Source organism: Tachysurus fulvidraco, chromosome 20 (assembly GCF_022655615.1).
Source record: "Tachysurus fulvidraco isolate hzauxx_2018 chromosome 20, HZAU_PFXX_2.0, whole genome shotgun sequence".
Lineage (NCBI taxonomy): Eukaryota > Metazoa > Chordata > Actinopteri > Siluriformes > Bagridae > Tachysurus > Tachysurus fulvidraco.
In genome coordinates, this window is record NC_062537.1 from 17,363,118 (window position 1) to 17,372,296 (window position 9,179).

Sequence of the window (9,179 nt, forward strand, 5' to 3'; positions counted from 1 at the left end):
CGATTGCTAAGTGCATTGCTCAAGGGCTCATTAGTGGCAGCCTGGTGGAACTCACAACCTTCCAATCGGTAGTCCAACACCTTAACCAATAAGCTACCACATCCTGACCAACACAACCAATACGACCAACATGACAACAAATCTGAGCAAAAAATTAGAAAGAATATATTTACATGGAAACAGCAATTACAATGAGAAACAAAAGTTACAAAACCAGCAGGTGCCCTTCAACCCAGCGCCGCATCACTATTCAGAAGAGGGCTCGCTCTGGCAGTTGGGAGGGGGCATTATGGGGAAAGTTGTTACGCTAAATCAACATCAAGGGAATCCTCAGCAGCGTCCCAGCATCCCTCAGCAGCGTCCCATTTTTGCCAGTTCCCCCATGGTGGCAGAAGCCCATGCATGACCTGCACAAGGTGTTCTGTAGCAAAGTCAGTTGCTCCTGGTAGACCGTCAGGAGTTCATCCTGTTGGGCCACAGAAACATCTCCACTGGATTCAATGCCTGCAAAGTACTCTGTAAGGAACCCTTATGTTCAGAAAAGGGCTCCCTCTGGTGATTAGGAGTAATTATATAAAATTAGCATCAAGTGCCACTATGGTACGTTCCACGCTGCTTTTAACCCCGAGTCGCGGAACAAGGTTCTGGGTTGGTAATCAGAGGATTGTGTTCAAGCCACAGCACTGCCAAGTTGCCACTTTTGGACCCTTGAGCAAGGCCCTTAACCTTCACTGCACTGTATCATGCCTGACCCTGTGCTCAGATCCCAATGTCCAATGCTGGGATATGTGAAGAATTAATTTCGGAGTATTTAAGAAGCTATTTGTAACGAGTCTGTCTGTATTTTCCCTCGTGTCCGTCTGTTGTCATTCCCTGATGTTAATTGTTGACCCCGCCCACCTATTTGTTACCATGGACATTTAATTGCATTCAATCTCTTCCCCAGGTGTTTTGTCTTAGTCCTTGTCTGTCTACGTTTTGTGATTGGTTCTCGTTCACTATAAGTACTCTGTTTTGTTCAATTCCCGGTTGTGAGTCGTTGTTTAGTGTTTAGTATGTTGTCTGTTTATGTCTCTGTTCATGTTCCCTGTCCTGCTCAGTGTTCTGATCTGTTTCGCCTGCTTGTTCATTGTTTGTTTCCTGTTTTTGCGTATTAAATAGTAACCGCACATGGATCCGCATTCGCCTGTGACTAACCGGGACACTATTATTCCAATCATGATTGTTGACATGGCAAATATGCAAATCAGAAGGTTAGTCTGGGATTAGAGAATGTACAGTGTGAAGTGTCAGATTAGGAATATTTAGGATGAAATTGTTAATCCGTTGGAAAATATGAGCAGTGTGAAACGTCAAACTATATAACCCAGGATTCTTTTTCTTAGACTTTACAACCACTCTGGGGAATTATTAATAAAAGTCCCAAAATCAGCCTAATTTAAAAGCCCTTTACTGAACCCTATCAGTTTAATTACAATAAGAACTGAACTTATCCCAGACACTGTAAAAAAAACATCTAATAAATGGCCAAAATACATTTCCATAAGTATCCATCATAGTTTTTTTTTTTAATTCTATTTTTTTGCCCAAACCAAAGATCAGAGCATAGAAACAGAAACTAACCAAAAGAGTTCATTTCACACTGATGGAATTGCCTCTGTAAAGAGAACAGCAGATGAAAAAAGAGCTCTCCTACCTCAAAGTTTTGCATGGAATTATTGTGAAATACACAATGTCTTTTCTCCTTTCACGAAGAGAATGAAACTGTTATGACTATGAAATATAAATAAAGAAATATGCCGCAAAAGTACACAGCAGGGATTAAAAAAAATAATTTAAACCCACTGTGACATTTATATCAGCTCAATAATCAACTAAAGGTAAACGAAGCAGCCTGTGCGTGTGTGCGTGCGTGCGTGTGTGTGTGTGCGTGCGTGTGTGTGTGCGTTTGTGTGTGTGTGTTTGTGTGTCTCCATCAGAGTGTGAATTGCCACTGTGAGAAATGCAACTGTATTCATTTCCCCTCTCTCTTTTCATGTTTCTCGTTTACCTGAAATAATGAAGCAGAACGGTGCTTTCCTGCACAAAAAGACCCGAGTGTGATGATTAATGTGCTTCACGGTCCACACGCGACGCTCTCCAGCAAGCCGTCACTCCTCTCGGCCTGCGCATCCAACAGCTCTCATCAAAATGCTAATGGATGTATTGTGTGCTCCTAATTAAAGAAGGTTCACAATACGCCTGTTCTTTCCTTATTACGCGTGATGCGTAATATTCGTGTGCAAAAATTAATATTACACGTAAGCACATGATTGCTCCAAGGATAAGTGGGAAGACGGGCAGCGAGGAATGAAGACGTTTGTCGAAGGTAAAACGCATCGGTGAAATTCAAGGTCAAGTCGAAGAAAAGAAAGCCTAAAATCTGAAGAGATGAGTAAACTAATGTTTTTATGAAGAAACAAAATAGAATAAACAGTTCATGTGCTGTTGATATGACTTAATTATATAAAATAAATTAATAAATCATTTAAAACATAAACCTAGTTCTAGTCCACTGGAGCTGTCTGACATATTCTCATTTAAGTGCTCGGGAATCATCCTTTATTCATCAATTACAGTTTAATTTATTCACTCTTTTCTGATACCTGCAAAACTTACAAGATACTGTACTTTATATATATCTGCCTTTCTCTCTCTCTCTCTCTTTATCTGCCCTGCGATGGGTTGGCACTCCGTCCAGGGTGTATCCTGCCTCGATGCCCGATGAAGCAATGAACAGGTTGGTTTTCCCAACACAAAGACTCTGGTTGATGTAATTATGTCTTGTAAAAATATATTTCATTTGGATTTCATGGGCATATTTGACAGTCCTTTAAATTTTATTAACTAAGTTTAAACTTTCTAAAAAAAAAAAAAAAACAGTCAGTTTAAAAATAAATTACAAGACATCTTACAAGGGTTGGAGATGTCACGCTTGCCTGTCTTCAAAACTTGAGAGCCCTGGTCATGAATACGAAGAGGACTCAATTAGACATTGAACATTTTATTTGAACATAACCTTCAACCCAGCATCTTTTTTGTTAAGGTTAGTTCAAACTGTTCAAAATATTTTTGTTTGCCTGCAGAAATAAAATTGCGTTTACTCGGTAGCAGTTCATTGATTTCATAAATGCAACACACTACAGATTTTTCTACACGTTCCATAAAGATAAAAACGATATATGCAGTGTTCTCTTCATTTTAGTTGTCAAATGGGTTTTGTGGCTCCCTATGTTTTTTTTCTGTGGGAAACGGGTCCAAATGGCTCATTGAGTGTTTAAGGTTGCCGACCCCTGGTATAGCCTATAATCTATATACAAGGAAATGCTTGTGCTACGGTACACTTCCTCTCAGATCTATTACACATTCGATACACTAGATTATTAACATGATATAGCAAGAAAATAGTAGAATAGTGACATAGTGAAATGCTATCACGCTATGGATTCACGCTAACCACCTGGACTCGGGCTGAAAGAGCCATGAGATGTTTCTGCTTTGGGGCACTTGTCGAGGACCGCGGAGGAGAAGTGCTCGTGTAGGGTAAACTGGAATTAGCTGTATCTAGCAACAGAGACACAGGCAGCACTAGTCTTGCTTTATAGGCTTAAAATACATCAGAATATAGTGCAGAATACATCAAGGTAAAGAAACATACACTTAATCAAATGTAATGTCATTCAAATTGTAAGTATTCGGTATCTGATGTACAACAATCGCAATTTGAGAAAAGTAGGTAAACTTTTAAAAACACCAAAAAAAGTCAGTCTGGTGTTAGTGCATGTTAGCATGTGGAAGTGAAAGTAGCGTAAGGTGAAAAAACGTTCTGTGCTGCTGCAGACAGATCGTTGTCCATTGGCTGCAGGCTGCTCACCCAATCAGAAGTAAAAAAAATCATGCTGGGATTTTCTGTGTTATTTTTCCGTTTGGCTAAAATTAAAAACGTAATTAATGTTGGGTGGGCAAGACCCAAATGTGCCTGGGCTAAGCCACCCTTGCCCACTGCTGCTGCTGCTGGCCCAGTTTTCTGAGTATTTGCACATCCCTTGAGTCTTTTTCACCTAATATGATCATTTGTTAATTGTTCACTATATCTCAAGGAAAAATCTCTGCTTTGCCCTCTATGGCATCTGAACTATTGAAGGTGAATGAAACCTGGCCTCAATACCTGTATCCATTTTCCAAGCCCATTTAAATATGAATCTCTCAATTGTATAATTTTAATTAAGCTGCGTTCCATCCAGGTTGCTGATCAAGTCATCATAGGAGTTCATCTAACCTTCTGAAAATATTGGTGATTCATTCCAAATCATACATTCTACACATGCTTGTGAAAATATCTGATCATCTGTAACTCTTTTTTCACCAAATTGACTTTTCTCCTCGGGGAATTACAGGACGCATCCTTATTTGCATTCATTTCTATACGTCATAAGGACTTATAGATAAAACGTGAAGCGGAAGTTTAACTGTCGTTCTTATTGGAAGAAAGAAAAAAAAAACATAATAGCTGTACATCAGAGTCTCAGGGAGTCACAGTGCAATTTCTCTTATCGTCTGAAGAAGAAAAGCCCTATAGTTCTGCAGCGGTGGAAGAAAATACCTCACTCTCTTATGTGAATCATTCATGTGGAATCAGCAGAGAAATGTTCTGTTCATTCCTCTGGCTTACTGAATCATCAACCTGTCATCTTGGGGACAAATAGTTCTAGCAAGAGCTGATATCATCAGATATTAAAAGGCAATGCAATATTTGTCTATTACAGTTATAGAAGTACCAAAAAAGTAGGTTTTTAATGCAGTGTGGTTGCCTGGAGGAATGGAGTGAGGTGCTATTTCTTTTAGTCAAATCAGCAGCTTTGGCAGATGTTACAGTAGCATTGCTGCTAAAGAACAAAAACAAACAAGCATCATTTGATAGACACCCTTATCCATGGTGATGTACATTTTTATACAAATGAGCACTTAAGGGTCAAGAGCCTTGATAAGGGGCCCAGCAGTGACAACTTGGTGGACCAGGGATTCGAACTCACAACCTTGCCTGCTTGCAGGCTACCACGTCCCAAACATAGACCTCTATAGCATAGACTTTCTTTCCTGATAGGACTTCTATTAAAACTGTACTTCATATTATAAAACCTGTTAACTTCAGGGTCCTGAGTGGTAGAACAGGAAACTAGTGTTTGCCCTGTCATCCGCAGATTAAGAGTAAAACTCGTTATACTCTCAGGAAGAGGGGGGTGGATTAAGGTCTAACCTATTAAATTAGAGAAACACAAACATATTGTGGCAGTATGTGAGCTCATAGTTACAGAAAGTAGTGCGTTACACAGCTCTGTGATACAGCATGAGCAGCAGTTAGCTGCAAAAACACAGTGTAGTTAGCTTCATGTGTCTCTGACGAAGCATACGCTAACCTGCACCCTTACCGCTGTTAGCTGGGGAGTCCCTGTTTGACCCAACTTAGCCACATTACTTCAAATATCACAAAGCCTATTGGCTTATTGAGCCAAAGTTAGAGACTGTCTTGTAGCTCTATTTCGATACGTAGATTGGGAACATAACACATTTTGATATATTTGCAGATATTCGTAGCTATTCAGCTCAGTGGTTAAGGTATTGGGCTACTGATCGGAAGGTCTTGGGTTAGAACCCCAGGTCCACCAATCTGCCACTGCTGGGCCGCTGAGCAAGGCCCTTAACGCTCGGTTGTAAGTCACTCTGGACAAGGGGGTCTGCTGTAATGCCGTAAATGTACAATGCAAGTCAAGAAGCTTTTATTGTCATTTTAACCATATGTAGCTGACGCAGTAATTAGTGTAATGAAACAATGTTTTTTTCCCGGACCATGGTGCTACATAAAATCACACAGAGCTACATAGAACAACACAGAGCTAAAGACTTAAGTAAGTTAATCCTAGCCACATAAAGTGCATCTGTGCAACCTGTTACAAACAAAGTCCAATACAACAATACAAATCACTACAAGACATTACACGACAGACAATACACAAAGACAATACCCCCAAAACAGCGCCAGAGTAAATACTGTGTATTCTACAGTACATGCGGATAAATACTGTAATGAACACTCAATACAATAGCAGCAGTTATACGAGGTATTGTAATGAATTGTGCAAAGAAAGCATGTGCAAAACATCATGTAAACACTGTTTTTGCTAGTTAGCATGTTAAATTAGTCTTTGACATTAGCCGGTAACTTCTAGAGACTTTTTTCTTTTCTTCAGATAACTTTTTATGCGCAGCTTAGTGACTCAGTTAGCTGCAGTTACTACATTTTTTTTTTTAAATGTACATTTCTCCTCATTTCTTAGTAAACATTATCTCTGGGTGCCTGGGTCTAGACTCAGAGTTTGCACTTGGAGTACGGATAACGTATCTGACTTGATAAAGCAGTGAGCTTCCTCTTATTACATGTTACACTCAGGAACATACTTGATGATACAGATTTTTGTTCCCTTTTGCTTCGTTTCTTCATGATTGAAATAAATTACGTTTCAGCGCTCAGCAGTCACCCATGTCATGGTTTCAAGTGCAACTTTCACACTGACCTCGTCGTCTCACAGCCCTGACAGTGACCAGCGATTTCCACCTCGTGTTACGATATGGACATGTGTTACTCATTAAAATCTCACGTCACAACATTTTGATAACACAAAAATTAAACAGGATGTTGAAAAAGAATTAAACAGACTGGAAAAGAAGGATGATTCATACCAGTGTAAAATGAGCATAAAGCTCCAGAGTGAGTTATTGTCAGTGTGTAAACACAGCTCAGATGAACTGATGTGGATGAGCATCGAGCGCTTCCTCTGTAATCAGCTGCTCAGAACTCATGGCTCAAGGTAGCAATCAACGATCTTGGCAACGCGTTAAATGGAAAGACAGAGATACAAAAAGGCACTAAATGAGTGCTATTGGGGGAGATCAAGCCTTCAGATTCGAGAGCAAAATAAAAGTGATTGGACTCATTAATGCTTTAATAGTGAATCTGCAGTGAAATTAACTGTTTTAGAGCTTAATGCACATCATTATCGAGTGAAAGTGTCTAATTATGTCATGGAGGTTACAAAAGGATCCGAAAGAATCTGTTTTATTTATTGTATGTGGCATCCATATTGTTCATGTACTGTATATGGTTATGGAAACAGCAGATAATATCTAATAATGGATTAAAGCGGCTATTGGGTTAAACACCTTTATATTAGCCCTGTTATGGGGTATGTAGTGTATTTAGAGTGTTAATGCCATATAGCACCATATTTCTATACCACATTGATACACTATGGGAATATGAGATTCTCCAAGGTCAGGTATACGAACAACCGCACTTTACCCTTTCAAACTGGCAGAGGAATATCCGTTATCATATTACAGTACCCGTATCTGTTACTTTCTATATACTTCCTGTACACTCACTGAGCTTTATTAGGAACACCGTCACACATACAGTACATCTAATCAGCCAATCGTATCTACGTAAAATTATGCAGATACGGCCAGCAGATTTGGTTAATATCCACATCGACCATCAGGACGCATTTATCCGTGGCACGATTGCTGGTGGCAGATGCACTGGGTTGAGTAATTCTATCACAGAGTCCTTGTTGATGAGAGAGGACCAGCTGATAGGTACAGTACAGTAACTCACATAACCACTCTGTACCATTGTGCTGAGCCGAAAATCATCTCAGACCCTTTTCCACCGAGGCAGTTTGAGTGCTGGTTCGGAGCCTGATTTAGAACCAGTTCTTTCTTTTTCGACAGCCAAAGCACCGGCTGTGAACCAGGAAAAGTGGTTCTTAAGTAGCACCAAAACATTGCTGGTCTAGACTTAAGAACCGCTTGTGTCAGGGGTTGGGGCCGGGCTACCGTTAGCGCATTTGATAATATACTGATGTTTAATACACTATTACTTTACTGCAATATAATCAATTATCAGCACAAATGATAGTAGGTAGCTACATGCTAAGGCTAACGTTTTTCTGTGTTAATGATAAAATAACGTTACGTACTTTCTCAATTACAACCTCCGTTTATACAAATTACATGGAGCTGCACGTACACGTTGGCCATGTTTGGATGCCAATGTAGGTTCACAAAGCCATGAGCATTAACAATAAAGTAAAATCCGCCATTGTTTATGTGTTTGTGTTTGCCGCTGCTGCGCTAAAGTTGCTGGGACACGTGACACGTATACAGTGACGTCAGACTCGGCTCTGTGATGCTCACTAACCGATGGAAAGGCAAACCGGTTCTTAGAAGGTTTGCCAGTGGAACCGACTTTAAACCAGCCCCAGTGCTTGCTCTGAACTAGCACATTCTTTCTGGTGGAAAAGGGGTAAGAAGGCACTTCATGTTGAACTTTCACATGGATAAGCTCTAAGAGAAGAAGAACATGTCGGTTTCCATTTCAGTCAGACAAGAACAGAAAGCCTGAGGCTGCAATGGGAAGCAAACCTGGACAGCTGAAGACATACACACATACACAGTACAACATATAGTGAAATGCTTTTTACAGCTGGGATTAATATAAAAATATCCAATAGTAGAGAATATAAGAATAAAATAAAATTAAAATAAAGTAAAGAATAAAATATAGGAATAAAAATAAGGCACAAGTGGATACAATATATAGAAGAAATAAATATATATCAGTAAATATATTGGAAATATGTCATTTATTTTAGATTTAAATACATAAATATAATTAGAAAATCTAAAATAGAATCAGAAACAGAGGTAGTATCATAAGTACAGGGGTAGTGTTGAGTGGCAGTCTCGAAAAGTTCAGAGAGGGTCCAGGATCTAGGTGCTCACCAGCTTGACGGCCCGAACGGACTGCGGGAAGAAAAAGCTCCTGGTTCTCTGTGCTTGCCTTCGGGGTCTCAAAGTATTCCCAAAATGCACCAGAGAAAAATGTCCATTGTTGGGACGGCTGAGATCTTTCACCATCTTCCTGGCTTTGGTCCAGCACTGGTGATATAGATGGACTCCAGGTCAGGGAGCTCAATGCAGATGGCACCACAGCTGATCGCATCACACTCTGAAGAATAATTCTGGTCTGATAAATCTGGTTTCTGGATGTTAGGGTAAGAATTTGATGCCAAATGTATGAA